This window comes from Loxodonta africana, chromosome 18, assembly GCF_030014295.1.
Source record: "Loxodonta africana isolate mLoxAfr1 chromosome 18, mLoxAfr1.hap2, whole genome shotgun sequence".
NCBI classification, from domain to species: Eukaryota; Metazoa; Chordata; class Mammalia; order Proboscidea; family Elephantidae; genus Loxodonta; species Loxodonta africana.
Genome location: NC_087359.1, coordinates 75,216,615 through 75,231,690, shown reverse-complemented (window position 1 = coordinate 75,231,690; position 15,076 = coordinate 75,216,615). Strand labels below are relative to the sequence as shown.

The following is a 15,076-nucleotide window of genomic DNA, read 5'->3' as shown; positions in this document are numbered from 1 at the left end:
CAATGCGGCATGGGATGTCATCCCACCTTGGGCCACAAGCCCTTTGGTTTCCAGGCCATGTTTCACCACCACATCTACTCTAAACTCAAGGTAAGAAAATGTACATTAATGAGTGGAATAGGGGGCAGGGCATTATCTTGTCCTGGAGCCACCAATTGGTAGCACCAAACCAAAATCTGTTGCCGTTGAGCTGATTCTGATTCATGGCAACCTCATACGTTACAGAATAGAATTGGTCCATAAAGCTTTCTTGGCTGTAATCTTTATGGAAGCAGATTGCTAGGCCTTTCTTCAGTAGCACTGCTGAGTGGGTTTGAACTTCTAACCTTTTGGTTAGTAGCTGAGTGCAAACCCTTTGTACCACCCAGAGACCCTAGTTGTATGGCTCTTAAACGTATGAACAGATGGTTAATCTCACTTGTTACAACAGAACTGTGTAAGATCCTTACATTTTCTTTTCTTCTTTTTCTTAAAGCTTTTATTTAGTAACTACTATACTAATGGCCCTTCTAGAAATTGTGCTTCTAAGGAGCTTAATACTTAGCAGGAGAAATAAAATGGATCAAAAATAGCTATAAGACTGTGGATGAAAAGAGCCATGAGAGACATACAGATAAGTCCATATATTTAAAAAGAGTGAGCTATTAGTTATTATTAAAGAAGAAGCAGAGAATGCAGGGACAATTTCATGGAATTTAGTGCATTTACTGCACCTTAAATCAGTGAGGGGAAATACAAACTATTCAAGACATGGTATTAGGAAATCTGGGATATGGAAAAAAATGGTTGGATCCTGTTATGGTTAAGATTGTGTGTTAAATGGGATAGAAAAAGATGCTGGTGAAGAATGAGCTTCTTGGATCAAGTAGACACTTGAGAATATGTTGGCATCTCGTATCTGGAGGGGAGATGAGAGGGCAGAGGGGGTCAGAAGCTGGTGGAATGGACATGAAAAGAGAGAGTGGAGGGAAGAAGTGGGCTGTCTCATTAGGTGGAGAGCAATTAGGAGTATATAGCAAGGTGTATATAAATTTTTGTATGAGAGACTGACTTGTAAACTTTCACTTAAAGCACAATAAAAATTAAAAAATAATTTCTAGCACAAAAAGAAAAGATTGTGAATCAACTTAGCTGGGCCATGACTCTCAGTGGTTTGGCAGTCATATGATACTGTGATCACTTCCATGATGAGATCTGATATAATGTGATCACCTCCATGATGAGATCTGCTGTGAGTAGCCAATTAGTTGAAAGGGTGTTTCTTTGGGGGTGTGGCCTGCATTGAATATAAGTGACATTCTGGCAAGGCTCGTGGGCTTCTGCTCTCTCTGGATCCTGCAGCTGGCTCCTGTCAGTCTGACCTCTGGTTCTTGGGACTTGAGCGAGCAGCTCACTGCGGTCTTGTCTGCCGATCTTGAGATTTGTTGATCTTTGCAGCCTGTGAGCAAGAGCCCTGCTCTCTGACCTGCTGATCCTGAGTTCACCAGCCCCTACAACTACATGAATCAGGAGAAGCCTGTATCCTAAACCACAAACTTGGGATGTTCCAGCCTCTACAACTGAGTGAGCCATTTCCTTGATATAAATCTCTCTCTATATACATATATTTTTATATGCTTTACTGGTTTTGCTTCTCTAGAAAACATAGCCTAAGACATGCCTTCTCTCGCCAGGTGGTCCTAATGGACACCCTCAAGGTTGTGGAGGTCCATTGTGCTGTTCAGTAGTACATCCTTTCTTCTTGCACACCCTTACATGTAGGACTGTATTCTCTTCCCTCTTTGCTGTTACTAGTAATGTGTGATGCTCTGGCCAATTAAATGCAAGGTGGAATGACAGGCCACTTTCAGGCAAAAGTTTTAAGAGCCCTTGTACAAGTCTTTGCTTTAGTCCCCTTCCCAAAAATGGTAGATGCATAGGTTGAGTCTGCTAGTGTGTTGTAACCCCCACTGACCTGTGTACTAGGAGCAAGAGATGAGCTTTGGTTCTATTTAACCACTGAGGTTGTGCAGCTGTTTTTATTGCAGCATAAACAAAACAACATAGACTGATGCATTGGTGCTCCCTGGCTTCTAGGACAGTGTTGGCTCAGTGGACTAGTACATGATCACAGCAGCTCTCATTATCATAGATTTGTCCTGGGCACATGCCCCAGTCCCCCTCATTAAAATCCTGCTTGCTGGACCTGGGAACAAAGAGCCCTGGGGTGGACAGTTGGTGCTTCAGACTGCTCAGCCCCCAGTCTCTCTCTTCTGATTATACCGCCCAGATAATAAGTCCCAGTTCATGTGTCTGGGTGTGTCTGAACCTCACACCACCAAGAAAGAAGCACTGGGAGTGCAGCATGTCCTTTGTACCTGAGGTCCCTATGCTGAAAAGCAACTCGTTCAGGGGAAGATTGATGACAAGGACCTTCCTCCAGAGCCAACGGAAAGAGAAAGCATTCCCCTGGGGCTGGTGCCCTGAATTCAGACTGCTAGCCTCCTAGACTGTGAGAGAATAAACTTCTCTTTGTTAAAGCTATACACTTGTGGTACTTGTGTTGTAGTAGCACGAGATGACTAAGACAGATCATTATTTATATTGTGCACTAGAATAAATTCTAAATAGATCAATGATTTAAAAGTAGAAAAGAAAAACCATAAAAATAATAGAAAAGTCAAGAAAATAATTTTAAAACTTCTAAATGGGGGAGGCATTTCTAACTATAACTCAAAATACGATTTAAAAGAAAAGATAGATAAATTCGACTACATAAAAATTTAAAAAATCCTACATGGTAAAAACAACATAAGCAAAATAAAATAGTAGCAGCAACAACAACAACAGACAAAATACAAAAACCAAAACAAAACCAAGAGTCAACTAAGAAATATATTCTTAAATCAGTTAAGTGATTAATTTTAATATATAAAGAACCTCTTGATAAATAAAGGAAAAGTCAACAATTCAATGCTAAAATAGGCAAAGGATAAAAAAAGGGAGTTCTTAATAAAGGAAATATAATGCCTCTTAAACATGAACAGATGCTTAACTTCAGTTACTATAACAGAACTGTACAACAAAGCTATGCATTAATTACATTTTTAAAATACCAATCAGATTAGAAAAATTTGAAAGTTAGAAAAAACAGTGTATTAATGAGTCTGTATGTGAAAGTAAAAATTATTTTTATTTATGTGAAAGTAAAATTATATGCTTAATCTCACTGATGAATAAAATTAAAAAAAATCCTAACTAATTATAGAAGAATAAATACATGAATATATGATGACCAAGTAGGGATAACCCTGAAAATGCAAAAATGGTTAAAAGTTACAAAAATCTATGAAGATAATTCACCACATTAATAGACCAAAGAAGTAAAACAATATGAACATTGAAGCAGATGTATAAAATTTCTAAAAATTATCAGCAACCTTGGATCAGGTGGACACTTGAGATTATGTTGGCATCTCCTGCCTGGAGGGGAGATGAGAGGGTAGAGGGGATTAGAAGCTGGCAAAATGGACAAGAAAAGAGAGAGTGGAGGGAGAGAATGGGCTGTCTTATTGGGGGAGAGTAATTGGGACTATGTAGCAAGGCGTATATAAGTTTTTGTATGAGAGACTGACTTGATTTGTAAGCTTTCACTTAAAGCACAATAAAAATTATAAAAAAAAATGTGTGTATTAACTTGGTTAGGCCATGATTCCCAGTATTCTGTGGTTGTCTTCCATTCTGTGACTGGAATTTTATGTTAAAGAGGACTAGGGTGGGATTGTAACAGTCCTACCAGGTCACATCCCTGATCCAATATAAAGAGAGTTTTCCTAGGGGTGGCTTGCACCACCTTTTATTTCTCAAGAGACAAAAGGAAAGGGAAGCTAGCAGAGAGTTGGGGACCTCATAACACCAAGAAAGTAGTGCCAGAGAGCAGAGTGCATCTGTTAGACCTGTGGTCCCAGTGCTGAGAAACTCTTAGTCCAAGGCTAAGATTGATTAGAAGGCCAACAGAGAGAGAAACCCTTCCCCTGGAGCTGACACCCTGAATTTAGACTTTTAGCCTACTTTACTGTGAGAAAATAAACTTCCCTTTGTTAAAGCCAAAAAAAAAAAAAAAATCAGCAAACTAGGAATAAATGAGACTTCTCTTAACTCGATAGTAAATATCTACCCCAAACCTGCAGCAAACATCATACATAATGATGAAAAGCTAAAATATTCCCTTTAAAATGAGGAACCAGACAAGCATGACTGCTATGTTTGAAAACAGGGAACCAGAGATGTCAGTATGTAAATGACGACAACATCAAAACAAAAAAGAGAGACTAAATGGTATAGTTATAGAACTTCCATATAGAGAGGAAGTCAAGGTGATATGAAGAAATAAAAGACTTGTTTAAACTTGGAAAATAAAGGTAAATTTTAAGGTAACCACAAAGGAATCCGAAAACCTACACATCAAAATTAAAAAGAAGAAAAACATAAAGACACAGTAAACACAAAATCAACAATAACAAAAGAAATGAAAAAATAATCCACAAACAAAAAGAATTCAGCACAGAAAATTAAGTGAAACAAACTGTCAACACCACACACACACAAAAAATACAATGAAATGATAGCAGGAATCTCATACATATTGATAATTACGCTGAATGTAGATGGCTTAAATGTGCCCGTAAAGAAACAGAGGGTGATAGAGATGGATTAAAAAACACGACTCACCTATATGCTGTCTACAAGAGACACACCTTAGACACAAAGACGTGAACAAACTAAAACTCAAAGAACATAAAAAATATATCAAGCAAACAATAACCAAAAAAGAGCAGGAGTTGGCAATATTAATGTCCGATAAAATAGACTTTAAAGCAAAATCCACTATAAAGGATAAGGAAGGATAAAAAAAAAAAAAAAGGAAGGATACTATATAGTATTTAAAGGGTCCATACACCAGAAGGACATAATCATAATAAACATACCTGCAGTCAATGACAGGGCTCCAAAATACATAAAACAAACTCTAATAGCGCTGAAAAGAGAAATAGTGCCACAATAATAGTAGGTGACTTAACAGACCACTTTCGGTGAAGGGCAGAACATCTAGAAAGAAACTCAATAAAGACACAGAAGATCTAAATGCCACAATCAACCAACTTGACCTCATAGACATATACAGAACACTCCACCCAACAGCAACAAAGCATGCATTCATTTCAAACACACATAGAACATTCTTCAGAATAGACCATATTTTAGGCCACAAAGTAAGCCTCAACAAAATCTAAGACACTGAAATAATACAAAGCATTCTCTCTGATCACAATGCTATCTTAGTTATCTAGTGCTACTATAACAGAAATACCACAAGTGGATGGCTTTAACAAACAGGACTTTATTCTCTCACAGTCTAGGAGCCTAGAAGTCTGAAATCAGGGTGCCAGGTCCAGGGGAAGGCTTTCTCTCTGGCTCTGGGGAAAGGTCTGTGTCATCAATCTTCCCCTGGTCTAAGAGCTTCTCAGCACAGGAACCTCGGGCCCCAGGGATGCATGTACTCATGGTTCTTCTTGCTTGGTAGTAATATAGTCACTCCCCTCTTTGCTGGGTTCTCTGTTTTACATCTCAAAAGAGATTGACTCAAGATGTAATCTAATCATGTAGAATGAGTCCTGCCTCATTAACATAACTGCCTCTAATCCTGCCTCATTAACATCATAAACATTAGGATTTACAACACATAGGTAATTACATCACATTAGAAAATGGAGGACACCTCCGCAATACTGGGAGTCATGGACTAGCCAAGTAGACACACATTTTTGGGGGACACAATTCAATCCATAATGTACCATTCTTTGTCGTTGTTGTTAGGTGCCGTCAATTTGGTTCCGACTCATAGTGACCCTATGCACAACAGAATGAAACACTGCCTGGTCCTGCACCATTCTTACAATTGTTGTTATGCTTGAGTTCATTGTTGCAGCCACCGTGTCAATCCACCTTCTTCTTTTCTGCTGTCCCTGTACTTTGTGAAGCATGATTTCCTTCTCCAGGGACTGATCCCTCCTGACAACATGTCCAAAGTATGTTAAGACGCAGTCTCGCCATCCTTGCTTCTAAAGAGCATTCTGGTTGTATTTCTTCCGAGACAGATTTGTTCATTCTTTTGGCAGTCCATGGTATATTCAATATTCTTCTCCAGCACCACAATTCAGAGGTGTCAATCTTCTTCGGTCTTCCTTATTCATTGTCCAGCTTTCACTGGCATATCATGTGACTGAAAATACCATGGTTTGGGTCAGGCGCACCTTAGTCTTCAAGGTGACATCCCTGCTTTTCAACACTTGAAAGAGGTCCTTTGCAGCAGATTTACCCAATGCAATGCGTTGTTTGATTTCTTGACTGCTGCTTCCCTGGCGGTTGATGGTGAATCCAAGTAAAATGAAATCCTTGACAAGTTTAATCTTTTCTCCCTTTATCGTGATGTTGCTTATTGGTCCAGTTGTGAGGATTTTTGTTTTCTTTATGTTGAGGTACAAGTCATACTGAAGGCTGTGGTCTTCGATCTTCATTAGTAAGTGCTTCAAGTCCTTTTCACTTTCAGCAAGCTAGGTTGCTAGGACCCGGCAGTCTACTTCTGAAAAGCATTAGCCAGTGAAACCCTTATGAATAGTTTCATCCTTTGGCCTCCCAAAATCCATGTCCTTGCCACATTCACCCCGTCATATCATCCCAAAAGTCTTAAATCAACTTCACGTGCAAATTCCATTCTAAACAAAATTCCTCTTCATCAGTGAAATCTAGAATACAAATTATCTGCTTCCAAAGTACAATGGTGAAAGAGGCACAGAGTAGACATTTCCATTACAAATGGGATAAATTGGAGGAAAAGAAGGGATAACAGGCACCAAGCAAGTCCAAATCCCAGCAGATCATATTACATTAGCTCTCAAAGCCTGAAAATAATCCTCTGTATGCCGAAACCATTTAGGCAATGGCCTTGCCCTCCAGACTCTGGGTTTTGGCCACATTCTTCAGATTCTGGGTGGGGGCCTCTTGGCCCTGGTCTTCAGTCTGCCTTCCAGGCCCACTGGGATGGCAGCTCTGGTCCATTGGATTTGGGTAGCCTCATTCTCTTAGTCCATCTGAATGGCAACCCTACCCCCTGGCCCCAGCAGGCCTTGTTCTTCTGCCCCTTGGGCATGGCAGCCCTACCCCTTCAGCCCCAGCAGACCCTGTTCTTCTGTCCCTTGAGCATGGCAGCTCTATGATCTCAGCTTGGGCAGCAGATTGGGCCCCATCTCTCTGGCACTTGTGAATGGCAGCCCCACACTCTGTAACCAACTTGGTGAAGATCTCACTCTTTGAGACCCAGCACACCGTGGTTCCCTCTTTTGAGACCCAAGAGATTGAGGCCATGCCCTTTGAGACTGAGGCAGCTCTGCTTCCTGTGCTCCTTGTCTCTTCAGCTTCAGCTCGGTGATTCTTTGGCCTTAAAGCCCCTCTGGCCTCTTGGGCCAGCCTGACCTCTGCCCTGCTCAGGCAAGAGTTACAAAGCTCTTTAGCTCTACTGATAGGTGCCTGGAGGCACCTCACTCTGCCAATTAATCTTGACTGGAAAGCACTCAGCTCTCTGTTTCCATGGGTCAGCAAGCTTAGCTTCACTGATAAGTGCCCAGAGGCACCTAACTCCGCCAGAAAGCTTTTTTCCTGAAGGCTCTCAGCTCTGTTTCTCTGTGGGCAGGCTCCCACACTGTTTCACGCCATTCTCCTCGTTCTGCTGCTGTTGTTTCTCTGCTACTGCTTCTCACCATCTGTGCTGTTTCCAGTGTTATAGCTCTCCTCACTTCCTTCTAAGCCCTCACCAGAATTGTCTTTGATGTTCATAATTCTACCAACAGTCTTTTTAAGGCAATCTAGACATTTACTATTAGGCACTTTAAAACTCTTCCAGCCTCTACCCATTCATAGTTTCAAAACCACTCCCCTATTTTAGGTATCTGTTAGAGAAGTACCCCATTCCTGGTACCAAATTCTGTCTTAGTTATCTAGTGCTGCTATAATGGAAATACCACAAGTGGATGTGATTAACAAATTTATTCTCTGACAGCCTAGGATGCTAGATATCTGAACTCAGGACCTTCTTTCTCTGTCAGCTCTGGGGGAAGGCCCTTGCCATCAATTTTCCTCTGTCTGGGAGCTTCTCATTGCAGGGACTCTGGATCCAAAGAGTGTGTTCCTTTCTGGGCTTTTCTTGCTTGGTGGTAATGAGGTCCCTCTCCTCTCTGTTGGCTTCTCTTTTATATTTCAAAAGAGATTCACTCAAGATACAACCTAATCCTGTAGATTGTGTTCTGCCTCATTAATATAACTCCCTCTAATCCTGCCTCATTAACATCATAGAGGTTAGGATTCACAGCATTAGGTAAATACATCAGATTACACAATACTGGGAATCACAGCTTAGCCAAGTTGAACCACATTTTTTGGGAGACACAATTCAATCCAAAACAAATGCCCTAAAAGTAGAAATTAAAAACAGTAAGAGCAAGGGAAAAAAAAAAATCAAATATGTGGAAACTGAGCAACGCCTTGCTTAAAAACCACTGGGTGATAGAAGAAATCAAGGATGAAATAAAAAAAAATTCATACATTCAAATAAGAACAAAAACACATCTTACTAAAATCTTTCAGACACAGCAAAGGCAGTGCTTAAACCCATTGCCACTGGGTCAATTTCAACTCATCGTGACCCTACAGGACAGAGTAGAACTGCCCCATAGAGTTTCCAAGGAGTGTCTGGTGGACTCGAACTGCTGATCTTTTGGTTGGTGGCTGTAGCACTTAACCATTTCACCACGAGGGTTTCCAAGACAGTATTTATTGGTCAATTTATTGCAATACACACATATCAAAAAAAAAAAAAGAAAAAAAGGACCAATATCAAAACTGTAACCCTACAACTCAAACAAATAGAAGGAGAACAGCAAAAGGAACCCACAGGTAACAGAAGGAAGGAAATAATAAAGATTAGCGTGGAAATAAGTAAAACAGAGAACAGAAAAATAGTAGAAAGAAATCAACAAGACCAGAAGTTGAACCTTCGATAGGAATAAGAAAAATCAACAAACCATTGGTCAAATTGACAAAACACACACACACACACACACACCCAAAAACCAGAGGAAGCAAATAACCTGAATAAGAAATGAGATGAGTGATATCACAACAGACCCAACTGAAATAAAAAGGATTGTGTCAGAATACTATGAAAAATTGTACTCCAACAAATTTGAGAGCCTAGAGTAAGTGTACAAATTTCTAGAAACACACTACCTACCTAAGCTAACACAAACTGAAGTATAAAAACTAAACAGACATATAATAAAAGAAGAAACTGAAGAGGTAAAAAAAAAAAAAAAATTCCAACAACAAAAAAAGCACTGGCCTGGATGGCTTTACTGGAGAAATCAGAGAAGAGCTCACACCAATACTACTCCGACTATTTCAGAGCGTAGATAAGGAAGAAATACTCCCAAATTCATTCAGCATAACCCTGCCCTGATACCAAAACCAGACTAATTCACCACAAAAAAGAAAATTACAGACCAATATCCCTCACGAATATAGATGCAAAAATTCGCAACAAAATTCTAGCCAATAGAACTCAACATCATATATATATATATATATATATATATATATATATATATATATATATATATATATATATAAATCATGACCAAGTGGAATCAAACCAGGTATGCAAGGATGGTTCAACACTAGAAAATCAATCAACATAATCCACCACATAAATAAAACAAGAGAATCACATGATCATCTCAATCAATGCAGAAAAGGCATTTGACAAAGTCAAGTAAAGCATTAAAGAAGAACAAAGAAGCATCACACTACTTGACCTTAGAACGTACTATACAGCCAGGTAGTCGAAACAGCCTGGTACTGTTACAACAACAGACAGATAGACCAATGGAACAGAACTGAGAACCAATGCCTGATAAAAACTCTCAGTAAAATATGAATAGAGGGGAAATTCCTCATCATAATAGGAGCATTTATACAAAACCAACAGCCAACATCATTCTCAATGGAGACAGACTGAAAGCGTTCCTTTTGAGAACAAGAACCAGACAAGAATTTCCTTTATCATCACTCTTATTTAACATGGAGCTGGAAGCCCTAGCTAGAGCAATAAAGCAAGGAAAAGAAATAAAGCGCATCCAAATTGATAAGGAAGAGGTAAAGCTATCCCTATATACAGATCATATGATCCCATTTATAGAAAACCCCAAATAATCCACAAGAAAGCTACTGGAACTAATAGAAGTTTTCAGCAAGTAGCAATATACAAGATTAACATACAAAAATCAGTTGGATTCTTCTACACAACAAAGAAAACTTAGAAAATGAAATCACTAAATCATTACCACTTATAATAGCCCCCCAAAGATAAAATACTTATGAATAAATCTGACCAGTGACATAAAAAATCAAAACAAAGAAAACTACAGAAGACTACTGCAGGAAACCAAAAGAAAACTACACGAATGGAAAAACATACCATGCTCATAGATAGGAAGATTCAACATTGTGAAAACGTCAATACTATCAAAGTGATCTACAGATATAATGCAATCCCAATCCAAATACCAACAACATTTCTTAATGAGATGGAGAAACCGATTGACAACTTTATCTGGAAAGGAAGAGGTTCCACGTAAACAAAGTATCATTGAAGATGAACGAAGTGGGAGGCCTCACACTACCTGACCTTAGAACCTACTATACAGCCGTGGTGGTCAAAACAGCCTGGTACTGTTACAACAACAGGCATATAAACCAATGGAACAAGATTCAGAACTCAGACGTAAATCCATCCACTTAAGGGCAGCTGACACTTGACAAAGGGCCCAAATTCATTAAATGGGGGAGAAGACAGGCTCTATAACAAATGATGCTGGCATAGCTGAATGTCCATCTGTAAAAAGGTGAAAAAGGACCCATACCTCACACCACACACAAAAACTAACTCAAAGTAGATCAAAGACCTAAATATAAAACCTAAAACGATAAAGATCATCGAAGAAAAATAGGGACAATGCTAGGGACCCTAATAAATGGGATAAATATAATACAAATCATAACTAACAATGCACAAACACCAGAAGATAAACTAGATAATTGGGAGCTTATAAAAATTAAACACTTATGCTTATCAAAATATTTCATCAAAAGTGTAAAAAGAGAAACTACAGACTGGGATAAAATTTTTGGCTATGACATGTTCGACAAGGGTCTAATCTCTAAAATCTGTAAAATACTTCAACACCTCAACAACAAAAAGAAAAATACTCTAATTAAAAACAGGCAAAAGATTTGGACAGACACTCCACCAAAGGCATTCAGGTGGCTAACAGACACATTAGGAAATGTTCTCGATAATTAGCCATTAGAAAAATGCAAATCAAAGCTACAATGAGACATCATCTTACCTTGACATTACTGATACCAATTAAAAAAAAAAAAAAGTAGAAAAGAGCAAATGTTGGAGAGGTTACAGGGAGACTGAAACACTGGTGGGAACGTAAAATGGTACAACCACTATGCAAAATGATGTGGTGCCTCCTTAAAAAGCTAGAAATAGAAATACCACGCTGTCCAGCAATTCCACTTCTAGGAATATATTCTAGAGAAATAAGAGCTGTCACATGAACAGACACATGCATACCCATGTTCACTGCAGCATTGTTCACAAAGGCAGAAAAAAGATAGAAACAACCTAAGTGCCCATCAACAGATGAATGGATCAACAAATTATGGTACATACACATAGTGGAATACTACACAACCGTGAAGAACAATGATGAATCCATGAAACATCTCACAACATGGATGAATCTAGAGGGCATTATGCTGAGTGAAATAAGTCAATCACAAAAGGACAAATACTGTATAAGACCACTAATATAAAAACTCAAGAAAAGGTTTACATGCAGAAAAGAACAATCTTTGATGTCTAAGAGGAAGGGGAGAGTTAGGGAGGGGAAATCACTAACTGGATAGTAGACAATTGTTAACTTTGGTGAAGGGAAAGACAACACACAATATAGGGGAAGTCAGCAAAACTTGACCAAGGTAAAGTCACAGAAGCTTCCTAGACACTTCCAACCATCTTGAGGGACCAAGTTACTGGAGCTGTGGGCTGAGGACCATGGTCTCGGTTGACATCTGGGTCAACTGGCTTTACATAGTTCATAAAGAAATGTTTTACATTCTACTTTGGTGAGTAGCATCTGGGGTCTTAAAAGCTACCACCACTAACTGCTCTGACAGGGATTACAATAGAAAGTCCCAGACAAAGTGGGAGGAAAATATAGAACAAAATTCTAATTCACACACACAAAAAGGGACTTACTGGTCTGGTAGAGACTGCAGGAAGCCCTGAGACTATGGCCCCCAGACCCCCTGCTAACTCAGAACTGAAGTTACTCCCAAAGTCCACCTTTCAGCCAAAGATCAGACAGGCCTATAAAACAATAATACACATGAGGGATATGCTTTTTAGTCCAATCAAGTATATGAGACTAAATGGGCAACACCTGCCCAAAAGCAAAGACCAGAAGGCAGAAAGGGACAAGTAAACTGGACAAATGGTCACGGGCAACCCAGGGTGGAAAGATGCAGAGGGTTGACACATTTCAGAAATTGCAGCCAATGTCACAAAACAACTTGTGTATAAATTTTTGAATGAGAAACTAATTTTGGCTGCAAACTTTCACTTAAAGTACAATCTAAAAAAAAGAAAATCCAATGGAGCATAGTTCTGTTCTGATACGCATGGAGTCGTCATGAATTGGAATTCACTCCATGGCAACTGGATTGTAAAGGAATTCTCGCATGTGCACATCAGAAGTTTCTGTTTTGTAAAGTTGTTTGCATGGGTGTTTGTTTTATTGTTTTCTGTATTTCCAAAAGATTTCTTGAAGAAATGTAGAAAAAATTAAAGGAAAAAAGAAAGAAAGAAAATAAGGGTGGCAAGAATGTAAAAACTGTGAATTTTATTCTTTGGAGAATTTTGTTTGGGAAAAAGTTCTAGGATGTTGGTTGACTGTCAATTCAAATCTAAAAAAGCTAATGTGAAAATTTTTTAGAAAGGAAAACCCTGGTTATGTTTGAAAGCAGAGAGGGAGAGTCAGAAATTGAAAGAAATGGGATAGAGCAAAATCCTAATTAAGAACCAGGGGTCGGCTCCTAGCTCAGATGGAGGAGCTGACCTTGGAAAGAAGGAATGGGACAATTCCTATAAGATTAGAGGAAAGGAGAAAACTGCAAAGAAATGGAGACAGAATGTGAGGTGTCATGGTAGCTGTGAGGCTCATCCATAAGTGACATTAAGTTTTTTCTCAGTGAGAGACGTAAGGTTGAGAGGCAAAAATGAAGGAAGCATTGGTATAGCTAAAAACTTGAAAGCACTGGATATGATGTAAAAATTTTATGGGCGTCAAAAAGCACTTTCACATTTCTAGACCAAGTCTTTAAGTAGGTATTAAGGCTGAATCTAGAATCATACAGAAGCTTCCCTTTAAAGTTCTCCACGCCCCATGCTTCTTCATTCCTCCATAACTAACTCTTAGCATCACAGAGAAAAAAAAAAAAAAAAAAAAGAATTATCATGAAAGCTTTCATCTACTTTCTTCCTTTAATTGGACAAACTTGATTCAATTTCCATTCTTTAAGACATTTAATAGCATGCATTTAAAATACTCTGTACTATAGCTTGTCAAAATCGAGGGCTTACTAATGGAATAACTCATTTCAACCTCGTGTGATGAAACAGGGGGCAAAGAAACTGCTGGGAAAATTTAGAATCAGAGTCTATTTAAATATTTGGAAAGTTTACTCCTGATTCCTAAACTTGGGATATCCTATTTCTGCTTCCTGCTTGCAGGCTTCATGCAGTCAGTAAAATGTCCTAATTGTTTTCAAGCCATACTAATCTTCTCCATGTTAGCTTGGGACTCCACAGAGTCCACACTGCTTTTGGGGGTGGAGATCTTGATAGTCTAACACAGTTCAGCTAGTTGGAACTTGGAAATAAGAAGGGAAAAGCTAAGGGTTAGACTGTCTATGAACTAGTTAGCTTCACTCTGGCCTAAAAGATTTAATCCCATGAAGGTGTGACATTTTTCAAGCGTACCTTCCTGATCTCAAGGGAGTGTGGTGGCTATTTCAGTACCTCCTCCTTCATGGCTGGAAAACTTCTCAAAGCACACGTCTTACTATATTTTATCCAATAGAATATGTATGATAACAGATCATTCTCATGGTATTTTACAACTCAGTCCAACAAATACCTCCTAAGTGCCAACTACGGGCAAGGAGATGTGCTAAGTGCTAACTATAAACGATAAACATAACACAGTCCCTACAGAGGGTTATGGAGTCTCTGGGTGGTGCAAACGGTTGGAGGTTGACGTCCACCCACAGGCACCTTGGAAGAAAGGCCGGGTGATCTACTTCTAAAAAATCAGCCATGGAAAACCCTACCTGTGGAGCACAATTCTTTTCTGACACACATGGGGTTGCCATGAGTTGGAGTGGACTCAAGAGCAACTGGTCTGGTTTTACAGAGGGTTTTTTTTTTTTTTTTTTTTTAAAGTTAATCAGTATTGTTTTATTTCCTAACAATTGTTTTACTTAATCCCTCCATTTTTTTAAATCTCTGGATTATTTTACAATGAAAAATTTAACCAACAACAGACACCATAGTTTACAATCTTTTTTCAAATAATGGTTGTATGCGTAGCCATTGAGTGTTAAAAAAGATGGATGGGACTTACTTCTAGGACGGACAGTGGAATAGTAAGGATTTCTTAGTGTCTTAGTCATCTAGTTCCCCTATAATGGAAATACCACAAGTGGATGGCTTTAACAAAGAGAAATCTATTTTCTCACAGCTAGAAGTCCAAATTCAGGCTGTCAGCTCCAGGGGAAGGCTGTCTTTCTGTGTTGGCTCTGGAGGAAGGTCCTTCTTGTCAATCTTTCCCCGGACTAGGAGCTTCTCTGCGCA

General features: G+C 39.0%; 1 protein-coding gene across 1 annotated transcript in view; it reads right to left on the bottom strand.

Moving 5' to 3' along the window:
• Positions 1-15,076, bottom strand: part of DNAH9 (dynein axonemal heavy chain 9) — a 486,803-nt gene that overhangs the window by 160,107 nt on the left and 311,620 nt on the right. The window lies entirely within an intron of this gene.